Source organism: Hyperolius riggenbachi, chromosome 1 (genome assembly GCF_040937935.1).
Source record: "Hyperolius riggenbachi isolate aHypRig1 chromosome 1, aHypRig1.pri, whole genome shotgun sequence".
Taxonomy (NCBI): Eukaryota; Metazoa; Chordata; class Amphibia; order Anura; family Hyperoliidae; genus Hyperolius; species Hyperolius riggenbachi.
Window position 1 is genome coordinate 644,126,967 of NC_090646.1, and position 20,186 is coordinate 644,147,152.

Below are 20,186 nucleotides of genomic sequence, written 5' to 3' on the forward strand. Positions count from 1 at the left end.
GCGCAACCTACCAAAACGTGCTGGAAACTGACTGACTGAACACAGGATATAAAAAGTTTGAGTACGTATATATCAGCGACACTGATGTATTAACGTAACACGAATACAAGGAAAATAACAAACGTGCTAGTATGCGTATATATCGGCGATGAACCAATATATGATGCAAGACCAGCAAGGTAACAAATACTGATGAACAGGAGCAAGACTAGAAGGACTCACTGACTCCTACGCAGGAGATCAGTGCAGTCCACATGAATTAATATTAGAACTAAAAACACGATCTGGGGCCAAAGTGACAGCAAGACAGGCTGGTGCTGCTGAGACTATGATAGCCCATGGAGCACTGCAGGAAGCAGTCCTTTATACTGATGTCATCCAATGGGAGCAGACATGCAGATTCCCACACAGGTGAGTGATAATTAGACACAAGCTGACAGCAGGAAAAGGCAGACAAAGCAATGCATCCTGCATGAAAAGGATTGCAGAAGGAATCAACACTCAGTGTGTTTGCCAGCAAAACTATGCGAGCAAAAGCATGTAAAGAAGTCAAAAACTGCTTGTCTTCAGTAAAACTGCAGCCAGCAGTACATGCTGCAGACGTCATCATAACAGTAACCCCCCCCCCCCCCCCCTTAAAGGCGGATACTAGACGCCTTTCAAAACTGACAATCCCAGCAAAACAATCTGACTGATAATTCATGATGGCCGGGACAGCCCGACAAGACCAAATTCCAGAATCAGTCACCACAAGACTGGACCCATCAGAACCAGAACCTACAAAACCATGCCCATCAGTACTACAAGCCTCAGTGTGATACCCATCAGAACCGCGATTTCCAGAAAAAAGCCCCCCGAAACTCTTTGAGCGATACCCACTGCCTTCCAGGGACTGTCCAAAAATGCCAAAGCCTTTGCAATGCCCACCGGAACTGTCTTTACCAACACAATACCCACTGTTGAACCAGTCCAAGGTACCAGGACAAGTTTCCTCAGAGATCTCCCAGAACACTTTGAAGTTCCATAGAGATCCCAAAAGGTTAGAACGCCCCTTAGGCTCAAATGTAGAACTATCAAGAACCCCTATGGAACCTAGGGAAAATCCAGAGTCAGGGTTACAAGGACAAACATCAAGATCAGGGCTTTCAGGGACCAGAACCATCTCTGGGCATGCAGGCAGACTGGCAATATCAGAACATGTCTCCACTAGGGAAGCATCTGAGCACGCTAACATGTTAGACACACTTGGGCATTCTGGCACACAAAGCACATCTGGGCACACTGGCACAAGAGAAACTTCTGGGCATGTCAAGGAACTGCGGACCTCAGGGTCAGCTACGATAGGACCGAAACCAGGCATTAACAAGATAGGAAAAGTCTTCTGATGTATGCACCAAACTAAATAGGGACTCCACAACCTCCTCTGGACTGGACAGAGACTCATCTAGTACTTTGGATTGGAACTCCAAAGGAGCTGCAAAACAAGTCAGTATTGCAGCAACCCCCACTGAACTGGGCCAAACTGAAGAACTCACTGGACAGGAAGGGGACTCTGGAATCTCTGCCACACCGGCCAGGGAATCAGAATTTTCCAAGATACAAGGCAGGGCTTCAGGAACACTCACGAAATCGGACCGAAATTCTGAGACTTGTTATTTTTACCAGAGAGTCAGAATTATCCATGTTACAGGGCCAGACTTCTGAAACATTCAGAGGACAGGGCTGGAGTTTCTCGGCTGTTGCAACATTGGATAGGGACACAACATCATTGGTTAAATCAGACTGTATACAGAGCAAGGTATCTAACACACTTGCTGACAAGGACAATGCTTCAATGACTTCTGCTTCACTGCTCAGAGATTCATCAAGTTTATTTAGAGTGGACTGTAATTCTAAGACAGCTGCTAAACAGGTGAATATTACTGCAATACCCACTGAGGTAAGCAGTGCCTCTGAGTCCTCTGCTAGATGGTTTGAAAAATCCAAAGCACTGGGTGAAGCATAAGACTCTGCGATCTCAGCTTCACTGGACAGGATCACTGAACAGTCCATATTGCAGGGCAAAAACATGGCAGCACCTGCTGGACAGCATAATGATTCGGTGACCTGAGCTTCATTGGAGATATTTACTGCACAATTCATGGTACAGGGCAAATTTACTGGAACATTCTCTGAACAAGGTAATAATTCTACGATTTCAGGTTCACATAGCAGATGCTCTGAGCTATTCACGGAACTAGAGCGAGGTGTAGAAACAGGAAGATCAAGACATAATGTTTGCGCATCTGAATCACCATTCGATTGTAAAATAGGGAAATTCAGATGCTGGGGTTCTGAGGTTCCTAAACATGATTGCTGAAATTCAGAAACTGATGTAGTGCAACTATCGATGTCTGCTAGGACAGACCGGGATCGAGCTTTATCAACACAGGTTAACTCTACAGAAGTGTTTGTTGAGGCAGGCAATAATTCTTTGATTTCTGTTTCACTGAACAAAGACTCATGAGTACTGGCTAGACTGGACTCAGAAGTCAGCAGGACCTCTGGATCCTCTGCTGAGAATGTTGTGCAGGGCAAGTTTAAAGCGGAACCAAACCAAATATTTTTTTAATTAAAAATATTTAGTTGCACCACTCTGACACATACAAAGATAAATAAACACTCCTTCAAACCTATGATCATTTCAGTGCATGCTTTTCACCCTTCTCTTTGCATAACTAGGGTTATACTGGGGGCAGCCATTAGCAATTCCTCCATTGCCAGACACCATCTACTCCACCAGTTTGTCGGAAAAATCCCGGCAATTTGAAAAGAAGGGAGGGGTTCCTCCAATAAATGTAAAATATTTTATATTTGTCATCATGCAGCTGAAAAAAAGGCTGCTATTTATTATTATAATTTAGAAAATAAATGTTATTTCTGAAATCTTGTATTTTTAATTTGGGTCCACTTTAAGGGAGTATCAGTAGCTTCTGTCTTAGTGGAAAGTAACACTGAGTTATCCATGGTAAAGGGTGGAATTACAGGAACATTCACTGGACAAGGCATGGATTCAGGAACTTCAATTTCACACAAAAGGAGTTCTGAATCACTCGCTGAATCAACCAAAGGTGCTGAAGCAGGCGGGTCAGAACGCCAAATTTGCGAATCTGGAGTCAAGTTCAATTGTGAACCTGGAAAACTCAGAGACCGAGGTTCTGAGGTCACCTGACTGGATTGTGGAGCCTCAGGAACTGAAGAGGTGGAACCATCTCCAACTGACAGTGTGCTTTCCCTGGTATCAACTGATTGAATTGCATAAAAATCATCCAAAACCATTTCCAACACCTTGATCAATGGAGCCACAAAGTCATACCCACACACTCACCAGTTTTTATTAAATTATAGGCAGACTCAATGCATGCATTTAATACTGTTTCACTTTTAGCACTGAAAAAATGACAAAATGAACTTGAATCACTCTCCAATTTACAGACCAGAGCTTCAATCTCCCATTTCTCAAATGGAGGATCCCATGCACACTTAACGACAGCTGAACATTCAGGCTGATCACAGTTCACAGGTGTAATTTTGACAGGAACACGTATTGGGTCATTTAGCAGGCGATTGGCAGATTTCTTATTCCTAAGAATCTCCAAGACCTGTAACAAGTGTTGAACTGTAGTATATGCAAATTTCCCTTGCTGCACAAACAAGTTGATCTGCTCAATACTCTGTAATATGTCTTCATATTCATATTCAGACAATTCATTTAAACAAGAATCTTTATTCTTCCTGGCTAGCAACGAGAGTTTACTAGTAGTTTCATAAGTCCATTTGACTCCCATAGAAGACAATTGGATTTCATTATCTGTTAATGGCAGAGTCTGATCATAGGTCTGATGCGCAGTCGATATAGTTAACCACTCTGCTGATTGTAAACGTTTTTTGAAACGTTTACGTTTGGCTTTAGACCTTGCTGCCTTAGGTGATTTATTCAAAGATGAAGGAAAGCTATCAGTGCAACTATCTGCTTGATGATTATTTTTGCAAGCAGTTGAAGGAACAGCTGATTGACAAGCTGCCAGGAGCTCATTAAAAGGGTAAGACAATGGATCTATGCGTAACCAGTTGTGAATCACAAAAGCTATGAATTCCAAAGGCTTTTGTCTCAAATGAGTGTGATCCAGGAAGTCAACTGCCCAATCAAAAAGTTTGCCCTTAAAAAGAGTGCAAACGATCTGATCGGCCCAGGTAGGAATTGCAGAATTCCGAAAATCTGGATTTGCCAAAAATCTAACCAGTTCTGGTATAAATTTGTCTGCAATTTCAGGGCCAAGCTTTTCAAATCTTTTTAAAAAAGACAGGGAGCCAGAATAAACAGTGTAATTTTTGCTGGAAATCCCCTCCACAATGGGAATTTGTAATGGGGCTATCATTATGTCACGCTCGGTGGTATATTCTCCACAGTCAGCACGACATGCATAACCTGACGTGAAGGACACACACACGCAAGCACAAGGAACCAGGATATCCCCAGGTTATTGGAGGAGAGGATTGACTCCAACAGGAGATGTGGCGCACAGAGCAGGCGTAGATCAGAACAGCCACAAACAATCCTTTCACAATAGTGGCCCAGCGCAAGGTAGCGCTGAGCGCATAAACCAGAACTCAGATGATCAGGACAGGTAACAGAATGAACGCTTGCTTAACTAGTCAATGCTTAAGTGATGGCAAGCATTCATAACAAGTTAGCCTGGAATGAGGCAGCCAACGCGATTGCAGCGGTGGCGTGCCTCACAAGGACAGGACAAAATAGTCGGGAAATAGAGTCAAAGAAGGCAGACATAATACACACAAATATACAATAGGCAGGCCCGGCCCTAGACTTTTTGCCGCCTGAGGCAAGCTTTAAGCAAATCACCCCCCAAGCCGTGGGTGTGAGGGGCCGCCGGAGCTGGAGGGGATAGCGGGCAGGAAGGGGGTATTGGGCCTAGCGGCGGGGAGGGGGATCGGACCCCCCCCGGACCTCTTCCTCGTTCCAGCCTAGCCTGCGCTCCACTGATGTCACTTCTTGCTACGCCGCAGGAAGTGACGTCAGTGGAGCGCACGCTGGAACGAGGAAGAGGTGAGTGATCCCCGCCCGTTGCCTCTTACAGCTGCAGCCAGCCACGCAACTTTTTAAAGCTGGAGGGGAGCGGAGGACGGGGGACCCAGGCGAGGCAGGGGGGTCCGACCCCCCTCCCCGCCACTAGGCCCAATACCCCCTTCCTGCCCGCTATCCCCTTCAGCTAGGGCGGCCCCTCACACCCACGGACGGGCGGGTGCCACCCCCCCAGAAGTGCCGCCTGAGGCAAAAGTTTCACCCCGCCTCATGGGCGGGCCGGCCCTGACAATAGGTATGATTTCCTAGCGTATTATGATTACAGCTATCAATGAAGCTACAAACGACTGACTGACATATGTATATATTGGAGATAAACCGATATATGACATAAGCAAGGAACACTAGCTAAGAACTGGAGCAGGACAAGGAACAGGACTAGGAAGGATTCGCTACTTCTACGCAGAAGTGAGCGCAATCCACACAAGGTAACAGGAACAGGACTGAACTAACTAGCACGGGTGATCACGCTAAGCGCAACCTACTGAAATGTGCTGGAAACTGACTGACTGAACACAGGATATAAAAAGTTCGAGTACGTATATATCAGCGACACTGATGTATTAACGTAACACGAATACAAGGAAAATAACAAACGCGCTAGTATGCGTATATGTCGGCGATGAACCAATATATGATGCAAGACCAGCAAGGTAACAAATACTGATGAACAGGAACAAGACTAGAAGGACTCACTGACTCCTACGCAGGAGATCAGTGCAGTCCACATGAATTAATATTAGAACTAGAAACACGATCTGGGGCCAAAGTGACAGCAAGACAGGCTGGTGCTGCTGAGACTATGATAGCCCATGGAGCACTGTAGGAAGCAGTTCTTTATACTGAGGTCATCCAATGGGAGCAGACATGCAGATTCCCACACAGGTGAGTGATAATTAGTCACAAGCTGACAGCAGGAAAAGGCAGACAAAGCAATGCATCCTGCATGAAAAGGATTGCAGAAGGAATCAATACTCAGTGTGTTTGCCAGCAAAACTATGCGAGCAAAAGCATGTAAAGAAGTCAAAAACTGCTTGTCTTCAGTAAAACTGCAGCCAGCAGTACATGCTGCAGACGTGATCATAACAGGTGGTCCAGTGTGGTGGTGATGGTGGGGAGGCCTAGTGTGGTGGCCCAGTGTGGTGGTGATGGTGGGGTGGCCTAGTTTGGTGGTGGGGTGCCCCCTCTGCCATCATTGTTATGCCGACCCTGTAAGTTATGCCAAGGTGCTTATAGCACTACACAGACATTGCTAGGGTCCTGGGGGAGTATATCACATGGGGTGGGGGGACAGGAGTGAAGGAGGAGTGAAGGAGTGAAACCAACCCTACCCTCACACAGAACCCTCCCCTGATGGTGCCTAAAACTAACCACTCCCCTGGTGGCACCTAACCCTAATTACCCCCCCCCCCCAGTGGTACCTAACCCAATTACCCCCCCCCTGGCGGTGCCCTACCCTAACCACTCCCACTGGTTGTGCCTAACCCTATCCACTCCCCCTGCAGAAACACCCTTTTACACAAAGAAACGATTATTATCATTATTGTTGATTTATATAGAAACAATAATATCTACGTAGAATCTGTACATATAAACGAAATAATATGACAAAAACTATAACGTTGCAAGCTTATAAAACAATAACATACTTAAAAAACTATAATGTTCTAATGTTGTTAACGATATTTTTCGTGGTGCCCTTTTTCTACTTTTTTCGCCCTATTAACGAATGATAATTGCATTAAAGTGTAGGGCGGCGCCCTTTTTGTCCACCTTTGTCCTGCACCCCTTTTTTTTCCTGCTACCTATATAGAAAAGTTAAACAAAAGAAGAAATAGAGCATAGGTCATAGAGTATATGTTATAACTTACATGCAAATTTCATGCAAATTGTGTGCATCTTGGGCACGTGCGTGACGTCACAAATGTGCCCACGTTACTCCGGAAACCACGTGGGGCGCATGTATGGATGGAGGATGGAGCCCGGAGCCATCGGCGGTCAGACGCAGACAGGTGCGTACATCAAAAAAGGGTGCCTGGAAAAAAAGGGCGTGTAGTGTAAGTGAAATTTAATGATTTATTCTATAACCATATTTAATCGTTTCTTCTTGTAAAAATGTTTTTAAAATCTGAAAATATCGCTTATAATACCAGAAACGATAATATATGTATAATCATAATAACTGTATAATATTTTCTATAACCTTATTTTATCGTTTCTTCATGTAATAAATTTTGTCCACTTGCCTTAGGCGCCCAAATTTCCTGCTTCCCGGATGGGTAACGTATAGTACACTGAGCATCGGGGGGAGGGGGTTGGCTCTTTCAGGGTCAGTGGGCACATTAAACATTAGGACGGCGGATGCGTCATCACAAGGCTGATTCCAGATCGATTTCACCATGAAATAGATCTGGAATTGGTCTGTGATGGATGAGAAGCAGACAGATCTATCACTAATCAGATTAGAGAGAGATTTGTCTCTTGGTTGAATCTGCCCATCGTTGCTAGATGTATGTTGCTAGATGTAGATGTAGATGTTGCTAGACCTTAAAGTGAACCTCCGGACTAAAAATCTACTCAGAACTGAAAAGGCTTGGTGTTTCTTTAACAGTTTCACAGCATCAGAACTTTGTTTTTCTTACCAAAGCATCATTTTTAGTTGCATTTTTAGCTAAGCTCCACCCATCAAAGAAAAAAAGCCCAGGCTTTTTTCCCTGATGCTGTGCAGAGCATGATGGGATTTCCTATGTTGTTATTCATGTTGCCTAGCACCTGGGAGAGGTGCCCAGGACACAGGACAGTTGGAACTGTGTCACATGCTCCTTGTCACCTCCTTTCAACCAAAAAGATGGCTGCCATCATGAAATCAAACATTTGCCTGTTCTTTGGAAACAGGGTGGGTAAGAGATTATATGACCTATCTATTTTAATTAACATAACTAATGTAACTTAATGACAGTATATTTGTTTAGGCTGGAGTTCCTCTTTAAGGAGTGCTGAGAGGCAATATTCAACAGGTGAGAATTGGGAGGGAACTCTTCCGAAGCAGTGAAAACATTTTTGAAGTACATTTTTCAAGGTGTGGTCAGTAGAACACACTGTAGCTGCTTTATTATCATTTTAGGTACACAGAGAAACAGGGAGGTGAAAATGTCATATTATAAAACGGGGCCAAAATCAATAATACAAGTGGTCAGATCTTGGTTTTAAAATATTCAAAGCACAATTATGTATAGGTGCACAGACACTTTAAGCCCCATGGATATGATTGGAGGTTCAGCATATTTGTAGAAGCAGCAAGTTTGCCGTGGCAGCCTCCACATTTCTTTACCGATAGGTTGGCTTTCGGTGATAATTCCCTAGAAAGAATTAAAAAGCATTTCTTAAAACTTGACAGCGGCTCACGCCGATAACAGCTCGGAAAGGATCTTTATGAACATGGCGCATCGGCCATTTCCGACTTACGCCTCATGAATAATTATTGCCCCCTAATGCTCCGCTTTCCTGCGCTTAAACCCACCTATTATCATATGAAAGGGAATTAGTATTCGGTGTTTGAAAGTCTTTGTGTGTGGTTGCAAAGAAACATCAATCCAAGAGAATGGAAATATTTCTGCGTCGGGTGATGTCAGGAGGTGGCATGCCACCTCGCAGGGAGGCTGAGCCAAGAAAGACCTCTCAATCATGCCAGAAATGTCACCGGCTTGAAGGGCACTTGGAGAAATAAGCTAGATCATATCATTATGTTCAATAGACAGCATTGCCAGTTTATTAAATTGCTCCATCGTGCTATTAAACGCACAGCAGAGGCCCTACTGTACGTGGAAATTACAATCAGTGCTCAGAGCTGTCAGTCATTTATCGAGGGAAGCGGATTTCGGGAGAAATGAATGGTGGAAGAATTAGTGCAGGAGGCTTCTGGGAGCCGAGAGGAGGAGAAAAAAATACATATTCAAGGTTTTACTAAGACAAACGCACGCTGTATATACGTTTCTATGATCAGCGCCAAAGATCAGTCCATCTACAAGCAATATTTCTGTTGTACGTGGAGCCTGTTGGACTTAGTTTTCTAGGGACTCTGCAGACAGCGCAGTTTCAAGGCTTAATTGCACCCATGGTGAGTGTGTAAAAATCGCAAGGAATAGGTGCTCCCAGTATAGGTAGCCAGGAATAGGTGTTTCCAGTATAGGTAGCTAGGCATAGGTGTTCCCAGTATAGGTAGCTAGGCATAGGTGTTTCCAGTATGGGTAGCTAAGAACAGGTGTTCCCAGTATAGGTAGCAAGGAATAGGTGCAGCCAGTATAGGTAGCTAGGCCGAGGTGTTCCCAGTATAGGTAGCTAAGCATAGGTGTTCCCAGTATAGGTAGCTAGGTATAGGTGTTCCCAGTATAGGTAGCTAGGCATAGGTGTTCCCAGTATGGGTAGCTAGGCATAGGTGTTCCCAGTATAGGTAGCTAAGCATAGGTGTTCCCAGTATAGGTAGCAAGGAATAGGTGCAGCCAGTATAGGTAGCTAGGCCGAGGTGTTCCCAGTATAGGTAGCTAAGCATAGGTGTTCCCAGTATAGGTAGCTAGGCATAGGTGTTCCCAGTATAGGTAGCTAAGCATAGGTGTTCCCAGTATAGGTAGCAAGGAATAGGTGCAGCCAGTATAGGTATCTAGGCCGAGGTGTTCCCAGTATAGGTAGCTAGGCATAAGTGTTCCCAGTATAGGTAGCTAGGCATAGGTGTTCCCAGTATAGGTAGCTAAGCATAGGTGTTCCCAGTATAGGTAGCAAGGAATAGGTGCAGCCAGTATAGGTAGCTAGGCCGAGGTGTTCCCAGTATAGGTAGCTAAGCATAGGTGTTCCCAGTATAGGTAGCTAGGCATAGGTGTTCCCAGTATAGGTAGCTAAGCATAGGTGTTCCCAGTATAGGTAGCAAGGAATAGGTGCATCCAGTATAGGAAGCTAGGCCGAGGTGTTCCCAGTATAGGTAGCTAGGTATAGGTGTTCCCAGTATAGGTAGCTAAGCATAGGTGTTCCCAGTATAGGTAGCAAGGAATAGGTGCAGCCAGTATAGGTAGCTAGGCATAGGTGTTCCCAGTATAGGTAGCAAGAAATAGGTGCTCCTTGTATAGGTAGCCAGGAATAGGTGCTCCCAGTATAGGTAGCTAAGCATAGGTGTTCCCAGTATAGGTAGCTAGGCATAGTTGTTTTCAATATAGGTAGCTAGGCAGAGGTGCATTTAGTATAGATAGCAAGGAATAGGTGCAGCCAATATAGGTAGCTAGGCAGAGGTGCACCCAGTATAGCAAGGCATAGGTGTTCCCAGTATCGCCTGGCATAGGTGCTCTCATCGTAGGTAGCTAGGCATAGGAGGCCGCAGTATAGGTAGCTAGGCATAGGTGCTCCCAGTATAGGTACTAGGCTGCGGCCGGGGGAGAGTGGGCATATCGCTTAACAACCCCGTGATACACACTTCTTCCTCCCAGGCGTCCATCACGACGTTGGTTACAGCGCCACTTGTGATGACATCCAGTTATGTCATCACGGGGGTGCTGTTACCAACATGACAGACGCCTGGGAGGAAAAAGATTGAAGAAGCGTGGATTGCGGAAGGTGGGCTGCTGCGAGAAATTCAATAATAGCAGCCTGTTTGCAGATTTCATGCAATTTTTATGTAGATTGGGAGTGAGACAGTCAAATGAACTTCTGCATTGGCCCAGTTGAAAACTGCATACAATTTGCATTATCTAGTTATGTCCTGGCACCTCCATGAACTTACAAATCCCCACCAAACTGCAGCGCAACTGTCTTGGATTTCCCAGCTGTCACTTCTCCCTTACGTCCCTTGCCTGTCATAGGTAGCGACAGGGGGCCATTAGTATTAGGTAGCCAGAAGTGCCCTCACTATTAAGTAGCTTGAGGTTCCCCTGACTGAAGGGAGATCTTATCAGTGGAATGCTGAGAGCAGGATGAGTAACCTCTCATTTTCACTCTCATCGGGAATTAGGGAAGGATGGAGGAAGGTGCTTGGGGAGGAGAGTGAGGCGCCTTTCCACCATCAGACGTCCGTAGGCACATGCCTACAGTGCCTTATGGTAAATCCGGCCCTGAGTATAGGTAAGCCAGCCATAAGAGCCTCTAGGATAGGTTAGCCAGTCATAGGAGCCTCCAGTATAGGTTAGGCAGCCATAGGTGCCTCTAGTATAGGTTACGCAGTCATACGTGCCTCCAGTATAGGTTAGCCAGCCATAGGTACCCCCAGTATAGGTTAGCCAGTCATAGGTGCCTTCAGTATAAGTTAGCCAGCCATAGGTGCCTCCAGTATAGGTAAGCCAGCCATAGGTGCATTCAGTATAGGTAAGCCAGCCATAGGTGCATTCAGTATAGGTTAGCCAGTCATAGGAGCCTCCAGTATAGGTTAGGCAGCCATAGGTGCCTCTAGTATAGGTTACGCAGTCATATGTGCCTCCAGTATAGGTTAGCCAGCCATAGGTGCCCCCAGGATAGGTAAGCCAGCCATAGGTGCTCACAGTATAGGTTAGCCAGCCATAGGTGCCCACAGTATAGGTAAGCCAGCCATAGGTGCTCACAGTATAGGTTAGCCAGCCATAGGTGCCTCCACTATAGGTTATCCAGCCATAGGTGCTTTCAGTATAGGTTAGCCAACCATGAGTGCCTCCAGTATAGGTTAGTCAGCCATAGGTTCCTCCAGGATAGGTTAGCCATCCACAGGTGCCTTCAGTATAGGTTAGCCAGCCATGGGTCCTCCAGTATAGGTTAGCCAGCCATAGGTGCTTCCTGTATAGGTTAGCCAACAATAGGTGTCTTCAGTATAGGTCCCACCTAGTCTTCTTTCCCCATGCAGGCTGTACAGAGCAGCGACAGCTCTCTCTCTCTCGCTAAACATCGCCACTGACAGGAAGTATGAAGTAGTAGTTACACTACTTCCTGTGGGAGGCAATGTTCAGCCGGAGAGAGAGCTCCTGACGACACGTGGACATGCTTGGAGTCCACAAGGTGAGTAATTGCTAATTCCCCGGAGCCGCACTTGTCATCAATGGGGTAGGAACAAGGAGGGGGACCTAAACAGATGGAGGGAGGAGTCGGGTCCCTCTTCCCGCGGCCAAGCCCTATGTGCTGCAGCTGCTCCACCCTCCCTCACAGCGCCCCCTCCCTCATAGTGCCCCAGACGGACCCCTGGTCCGCCCATCCGTAGAAACGGGGCTGGTTATATTACAGCTATTTTTGCAACTACGGGCTTGTAATTAGTGATGCGAAACTGAAACAATACACTTTTATTTCCAAATAAAATATTGTCACCATACATTATACTAGGGACATATTTAAAATGTTGTAATAAACGTGACAAATGGGCAACTAAAATGTGTGGGTTTTATCCACAGTAGCATGTTTTATTTAAAAACTAAGAAATATTTTTTTTTCCATTTATTTATTATTATTCCTCATAACTTTTTTACTAAAAATTACCACCCAAAGAAACCCCAATTGGTGGCAGAAAAACAAGATATAGATAATTTCGGTGTGATAAATAGTGATAAAGTTATTGGCGAATGAAAGGGAGGAGGAGCAATAAAATGTGAAAATTACTCTGATCCAAAAGAGGAAAAAACCCTTAGTAGTGAACTAGTTAAAGAATACCCAATGGGTGCTAATAATTTTGACTTGCATGCAAATGTATACATTTAAAGGATACTGAAGGTGAAGTCCAAATGCAGGCTCCAGACATGTATGGGCTGGAGTCCTCATGCCCCTCCCCTCCCCCGCTCACCCCCCCCCTCTTCTTTCTGGTCTAAAAGCCCACGTAACTCACGGACAGATCGTGCACTACTGGGAAAGCACTGGCCCATGGCCGGGAGTGTGCTGCGCATGAGCACTATGTAAAGACTCAAGCCATGGGAGCATGATCAAGGATGGCCTCCTCCCGGTCAACACTTGCACAATAGTGTGACTACTTACATGACACAGCGCTTTGCTGATTGTCAGTCTTCTGCAGCAGAGCATCTGGGAGACCAGTTGTTGTTTCTGCTCAAACAGACATTCATCAGCCATGTACCTACCAATAAGAGAGGCTCCCTTTGCTATTGGTTTTTCTTCTAATTGGCACTGTGACTGGCCTGAGGAAGCGGGATGAGACCCACAAAATGCGTTGCCTGTGCTAAATAACATTCTTTGTTCATACAAGAATTTTGTTATTGAGGTAAGCCACCTTACCTTTTTTTATTTTAAACTGGTTTAATCCATTTTATACATACCAGGGCGCCTCTTTCCCTTTAACTGTACCTACCAATAAAGATGACTCCACCTGGCTGTGATAAATGTTAGAAAGCAAATCAGGGAAAGGAAGCACTGACTAATTAATGAATACATGAGTATTGTAAAAAATGTACTTTTGTCTAATAGGTATAGAAGGGCCCTGTACTGGAATGGTTGGGTGTATGGGGACCTGGGAACCCCCTGAACCTTCTAGAGACTTCCCACTATTGAGGTAAGTGTCTAACTTTATTTTTTTCTTAAAGTGGACCCGGATTAAAAATACAAGATTTCAGAAATAAAATCTATTTTCTAAATTATAATAATAAATAGCAGCCTTTTTTCAGCTGCTTGATGACAAATATAAAATATTTTACATTTATTGGAGGAACCCCTCCCTTCCTTTCATATTGCTGGCAAATAATCCGGCAAACTGGCGAAGTAGATGGTGTCCAGCAATGGAGGAATTGCTAATGGCTGCCACCTGTATAACCCTAGTTATGAAAATACAAGGGTGAAAAGCATGCACTGAAATGCTCATAGGTTTGAAGGAGTGTTTGTTTATCTTTGTATGTGTCAGAGTGGTGCAACTAAATATTTTTAATTTAAAAAAATGTTTGGTTTGGGTCAGCTTTAACTTCAGGTCTCCTTTAAAAACTTGTATAATCGCAACAATCTCTAATTTTAAGGTTCTTGGTACTGTTCAGTCGTGGATTTGCACTTTCCCAAGCCTTGACTTTGTGATGGTTCCTTAAAGGGAACCTTAACTGAGGAATTAAAAAAAAAAATCACTTACCTGGGGCTTCCCCCAGCCTGCTGCAGACGTCCTGTGCCCGCACCATCTCAAAGCAATCCTCTGGTCCCCTGCAGGCAGATAGTTTTCAGCAACCCTCATGGTGGGGCAGAAGGAGGCACAGGAGGAGAGTGGCTGAAGGCAGAAATGGGAGAGGCAGAAGTTGAGTAGGAGGCAGTCCAATGGGAACAGATTGAGGGGGACAAAAGGAGGCACAGGGGGAAAGAAGAAGGCACAGGGGGACTGAAGGAGGCACACAGGGGACAGAAGGAGGCACAATGGGGGACAAAAAAAGCACACAGGGGGGCAGAAGGAAGCACAGGGAGACAGTAGGGGGCACAAAGGGGGACAGAAGGACAAAAGTATGCACAAAAGGGGACAGAAGGGGGCACAAAAGGGGGACAGAAGATGGCAGAGCAGGATGTAAGGAGGCACAGGGAGACAGAAGGAGGCAGAGGGGGACAGAAAGAGCCACAGAGATACAGAAGAAGGCACAAAGGGGCACAGAAGGAGGCACAGGGAGACACAGGGGACAGAGGTGGCCATTGGGGACTGAAGAGGCACATGGAGACAGAAGGGCCACAAAGAGAGACAGAAGGAGGCACAGGAGGACAGAAGAAGGCAGAGTGGGCTGAAGGAGAAACAGGGAGCAGAGGTAGCACAAGGGGGCAAATAAAGGCAAAGGGACATAAGAAGGCACAGGGGGACAGAAGGAGGCACAAAGGGGCACAAAAGGAGGCAAAGGTGGCACAGGGGCACTGAAGGAGGCACAAAGGGAGACAGAAGGAGGCACAAAGGGGGAAAGAAGGATGCACAAGGCACAGAGGTGGCAGGCAGCTGCCTCCAACTTACGCTAAGTAGATGTACTAGAAGCAAGTAATAGAACACCCACGGGGCGGGACTTAGTCCTGGGGTGGGGCTTAATTTGAGGGGGTGGTGCTTAATCCAGCAACATGGCGCCCCCCAGGACCAATGGCACTCCAGGCAACGTGGGAGCTGTGATAGACTAGAAACGAAAAGAACCACAGAGACACAGGGAGCCCTTATAGTGTATTACCTTCGTAAAACGGTATAGGAAAAGGTAAAATGTTACTCACAAGTGTGGGTTGCTAATGGGCAACCACTCGTGTAGGCGTGTGGGGAAGTACCGTCCCCACTCGGTCTTTAGGATCGAAGGTCGCAGACTCGCAGCTCCTTTAGAGAAAAGTTTTTTCACCACAAAAATGTGGTAAAAATAACATTCCCAACCTGTGGGATGCTATACACAGACAAGAAGACTGTAGGAGGCGCCCTTGTTGTAGGTTCTTGGATGTTGTATAGATGCAGAATATAACAGTGACGTATGTCGCCTACCTTATGAAATGACACTTCACTCAGTAGGGGAGATGAATACACATTTATTGGTAGAAAGCACTCTGGACGGACAACGCGTTTCACGGCATAAACCGCTTCTTCAGGTCTATATATGGTGCTTAAAAGAAAAAATATTTTTTTGCAATAGTGGACACTCAGTACGCTACCATATCATGAACATAATTAAAAAAAGACAATCTCACTTAAAATTCACAACATATATAAAAAAATTAATAGTAATAAATACATAGCGATTACATTCAATATGGATAATTAGCTCGACATCATATAGATTTATCCAGCATATATCTGCATCTATCTGCATCATAATCTTGCAGATAATTAGAATATTAACCTATTAAAATCCAAATTATAAAACATGAAGTCTATATAACAGAACCCGCTGTATATATCCTTTGGTCCTACGACATCATACAGATCTATCCAGCATAAATCTGCATATATCTGCATCACAATCTAGCAGGCAATTAGAATATTAGCCTATTAAAATCTGAGGTCTATATAATGGAACACGCTGTATATATCCTTTGGTCCTAAAGGGACCATTAGACAGTACTGTTTAAGTAGAGAGATAAAGTAGATAGCCTGTGTATAGTAGACGGTATCAGGGTAATATGGAGCTATGGGTAGGCAGAGATCTCTATATGCTAATATAGTTCTTATGGCAGTATAGTGGAGTCGCAGCTAAGAGGAGAATTGAGGTAGAAACACTAACCTGATAATAGTAGTAGATAGACTGGGCGCCAAACCGAGGAGGGGCAGCGCACTCTAAGTTATAGTGAGTCCGTGCTGAGAGAGAGAGTGGATTGGGAGGCGTGGGAATGAGGGGGCGGATACTCCGGACGATGGAGACTATAGTTGATTGGCCGCAAGGATAGTCAGTTACGGCTGTGGTATTACCCTAGCCTGTTTGGAAGGCGTGCCTCAATATGTGTCATGCGCCCGTCTCACGCTGCTGTGGACGGAAGCATTACGTGGCCCCATGCGGAAGTGTATAGCGTATTCCGCGCATGCGCGGGAGATAGTTGTGGCCATTTTGTGAGTGGGCATGAGTGGGATAGGGTCTATCCTCCGCTATGGGAATGCGGAAGTATCTGGTAGACGGAAGGGACAAGTTATGTGTGCTCTAAGCATGCGTGGGTAGAGCACACGGCCATTTTGGTCATGTTTGGTGTCGTTTCATAAGGTAGGCGACATACGTCACTGTTATATTCTGCATCTATACAACATCCAAGAACCTACAACAAGGGCGCCTCCTACAGTCTTCTACTCCAGGCAATGGCCTGTACTGCCTATGCCTAGAGGCTCCCCTGAGTAACATCACAAAGCACATCTAAAGGGCCTGTGCAGTGGACACAAGATCAGCATGAACTTAGCACTGCACCAGTCTAGAGATTAGTGAGCCCGCATGCGGCTGCACAGTCTGCACAGGCGTATGTCCGTCCCTGATTCCATCGTCCTTCTTTTATTTTAATACGTTTCACAGAGCAGGATTTCTTCCTCATATTATCACTGTTCAAACTTTTCCAAATACTTGGTTACTGTGTTCCTCAGGGCAGGTTTCCACCAGCGCTGTCCGTCCATCTCCGAGTGTGGCCTACTTCCATGTCCCTGCAGCGGACATACCACAGGCTCTTTCTACACATCTCAGTATAGTTTGTTTGAAGGTTTCCCATGCCTCTTCCAGCTCTTCCTGGACTTTGCTTATTTTTTCTTCCACCGCTGTTATAAATTGTGATTTCTTGACCCTCATCCCGTATTTCTCCCAGGACATGTTTTCGAACCACTTGAGCAAGATCCTTTTTAGCCCCTAGCAAGTTCACACGTACTCAAAATAAACTGGCCTAAATTGACGAAAATTTCATATCACTTTTCTAAAGTTTAGCATGTTTACATTAGGTACGGTAGATAAGATTCGAGAACATCTTTTAATTTATCCATACACTGCGGGACATTCACCAACAGATTTGATCACTGTGATTGAATCTGCGAAAGATAGTTGCCCCAACATGCCATCTGATTGTAATTTCAATTGATTTCTAGCAGATATCACCTGACATCACAGATCGGACAGGACGATTTTTTTAGTGGTTGATTGGCAGTATCCCAGGTGTCCCCCCTGCTAAAGATGCTCCCCGGGGCACAATGTAGAGTATTGGCACAGCTGCTCAGCTCTCACCTCCCTAGGATACAGTGCTGCTGTTTTCCCTTCGTCCTCCGGGTGGCGCTGTAATGCTGGATACACACGGTGCGTTTCCGCACTCGATGCGCCCGTCTATTTGCTTCGACTCAATTATCGCCAAGCACTTCCAAGCGCATTTCGATAATTGTCAGGTCAATTTACATGTAAAGTATGCCAAATCGACCTAACGATCCATCGAAACGCGAATCGGACATGTCGGAAATAATCGAGTCTACGCAAATCAATGGGCGCATCGAGTGCAGAAACGCACCTTGTGTATTCAGCATTACCCTTTAGTGAGATTGCCGGCTGTCATCATGACGATAGATGGTGATCTCACCAAGGGAAAGCAAGAGAGGAAGTAGAATGGTGGCCGACATCGGGATCCCCCAGGAGGTGAGTTAAAACGCCTACTGTGCACATTGCTCTGCACAGATTTCCCGGCAGCTACCACAAGTTCAGCTCGGGGATACCGTTCCTAACATGTTTTTCCTACCCCGAGCTGAACTCGTGTTTACCGTTAAGGAGGTTAAAATGGCGCAGCTGGGGGCACCACAGTAGATGAATGCTAATCAACGGAACCGCCTGTGCCTGGTGACTTCACGGCATGTGTTTGGTCTCATAATGTACATGCTGCCGGTTCACGGGTGTACAAGCTGCCAGCTAATAGCGTAACTCCCTGTGCTTTGGGTGGAAGTAAAGGTAATATTACTCTGCAAGGCAATATTACCGTAGGCCCAGTGCAAATACTTTTTTCTAAACAGCACACTGATAGTAATTAAATAGTGTGATTTGAAATGTTTAATATATGTCTGTCTCCCATCACCCTCTCTCTCTGTAAACAGACACGGGCGCAGGCGCAGGCACCTTACTCTGTAATCGTTCTGTATTGCCGATAACCTTTCCATCCTCTGTTCATTTTGCCTCATTTTATTACTGAATAGTACTGATTGATACATCTGAGAGATGAAACACAGTTATTACCTGTGACAGAAAGCTTTTACTCACCAATTGCCTCAGATCCACAGTGATGTTTAAGTGTTAGGCTTTAAAAGGTCATTCCGGCTATGAATCGCCAACCAAAGCCCAGTAATTCTTTACACAATCAGTTAACCACCAATTTCTCTACTGTAGTAATCATATGTTTCTTGGCCGGAGTGCGCAATGCAACGCTGGTTAAAAAAAGGTGAGCATTTACTTGACATTATGGAAAGAAAAATATGTTGGGCTTGATTCACAAAGCGGTGCTAACTGTTGGCACGCCTGTGAAAACCCCCTTAGCACGTCAAAACAAGCTTATCGCACATAAAACTTTACGCGCGCAAAACTTTATGCACGTAAAACTTTATGCGCGTACTGCACAGAGCGCAGGGCGCTCCGCGCGAAGTGCCCATTAAAGCCTATGGGACTTAGCGCGCGTAAAACTTTGCGCGCGTAAAACTTTGTGCACGCAAAGTTAGCGCGCGATCTGATTGAGAAATCCGGTGCTAACCTACTTAGCACCCTGGTTAGCGTGTCTAAAGACTTTAGACGTGCTAAGTAGGTTAGCACCTCTTTGTGAATCAAGCCCGTTATGTTTTGTGCTACAGACAAGTCAGTCTATGTTTTTAGCTGACATTTAAATGTTCTTAAAGGATGCATGAGGTCAGACAAGAAATCTAGTTTTCCTTACCTGGGGTTCCGGTCTTCTCCAGGGTCCCGATGGCAGTATGCTTCCGGTGATCTGGGTGTGTGAACGTGTGTGCAGGAGGCGCTGACCCATCAGGGGTCGGCATCTTTACTGGCTGCTAGCGGGACTCCGGAGAGGACTGGAGCTGCGCCGAGGGACCCAAATGACTTCCAGTGGCTGAAAGAAGCTCCAGATAAGTAAAAAAAAAAAGATTTCTTGTCTCGCCTCCTTTAGTGTTGGGCGAACACCTAGATGTTCGGGTTCGCGAACGTTCGCCGAACATCGCCGCGATGTTCGGGTGTTTGCGCCGAACTCCGCACATAATGGAAGTCAATGGGGACCCGAACTTTCGTGCTTTGTAAAGCTTCCTTACATGCTACATACCCCAAATTAGCAGGGTATGTGCACCTTGGGAGTGGGTACAAGAGGGAAAAAAAATATTTGAAAAAGAGCTTATAGTTTTTGAGAAAATTGATTGTAAAGTTTCAAAGGAAAAACTGTCTTTTAAATGTGGAAAATGTCATGTTTCTTTGCACAGGTAACATGCTTTTTTTCGCCATGCAGTCATAAATGTAATACAGAGAAGAGGTTCCAGGAAAAGGGACCGGTAACGCTAACCCAGCACCAGCAGCAGCAGACGTGATGGAACAGGAGGAGGCGCAGGAGGAGAAGGCCACGCTTTGTGAGACACAACAACCCAGGCCTTGCATGAGGACAAGAAGCGTGCGGATAGCATGCTTTGTACCGCCATGCAGTCATAAATGTAATA